Source organism: Echinops telfairi, unplaced genomic scaffold, assembly GCF_000313985.2.
Source record: "Echinops telfairi isolate 266 unplaced genomic scaffold, ASM31398v2 ScPeMD7_2565;HRSCAF=3150, whole genome shotgun sequence".
NCBI classification, from domain to species: Eukaryota; Metazoa; Chordata; class Mammalia; order Afrosoricida; family Tenrecidae; genus Echinops; species Echinops telfairi.
In genome coordinates this window covers 12,359,388-12,360,372 of record NW_022106463.1, presented here as the reverse complement: position 1 = coordinate 12,360,372, position 985 = coordinate 12,359,388, and positions in this window count along the sequence as shown.

Below are 985 nucleotides of genomic sequence, written 5' to 3'. Positions count from 1 at the left end.
GAGAATTCTGGGAATTATTGGATTTACTCATTGGAGGCGGAGACAGACTTGCTCTCTCTTTCACCTCCCTCCCTTGGAGACACTCCACTGACAAGGTTCACTCCCTGAGACATCCCTGTGGAGAAGACACATGGAGTGAGGCTGATGGAGCCAGACCTCTGGAGCCGGAGAAGCCACATGGAAGGCTCTGCCAGTGCTGAGGTGCTTACAACGCCAGTGGATCTGTAAGACTTCCAACCCACTGGCCTGTGATCTTCCTGTAGTCAACATTCATGGATTTCATGAGTCTGAAGAGGACTTTATAGATTGGTATCCAACATATGGGCTAATATCTGACTTATGGACGTGATCTGGACTGGGCTGGGACGTTTTCTTGATATTCAAGAGTTCTTGTATATAAAGCTCTCTCATGTCCCCCAGAACCACCGGTGCTTTGTTTTCTCCTCAAGATTGTTTATTCGGCCCATCTTATGTAGAAAGGGATGCAGAGATAATAATAATGGCAAAAACAAGACAGTAAAACGAAGCAGCAAAAGAAAACATCAAAAACCTATGACACACACACACAAAGGAAAAGCCTATAAATCATTCAAAGTCTGTTTGTTGACCTTTAGGAGAGTTTTCCTGTGGAGTCTGATAGGGTGCCATGCCCTGGCCCTAAAGTCTATTTTTTTGTATTCCTTGGGGACTTCCTTGCTCTGCTCTCCTTCCTGTTCTGTTGCACACCCTTAGTGTTTTGCCTCCGTGTGGCAGGGTCAGATCAGGCACAGTTCCTGCACTGTGTCTCCAGTGTTGTCCTTCATAGCACTATGGGTCAGTGAGGGACATCATGTCTCATAGTGGGGCCAGTCCTTTGGTCCTTTCTATGCATTGGCTGAAATGAACAGGAATATTGTCCTCAGCGCTTTGTGCATCAGGATGTGCTGCACTCTCTCTTCCTCCCCCTTCATTTGCTCCTGTGTGCTCTGATCAGACATGTCCCTCG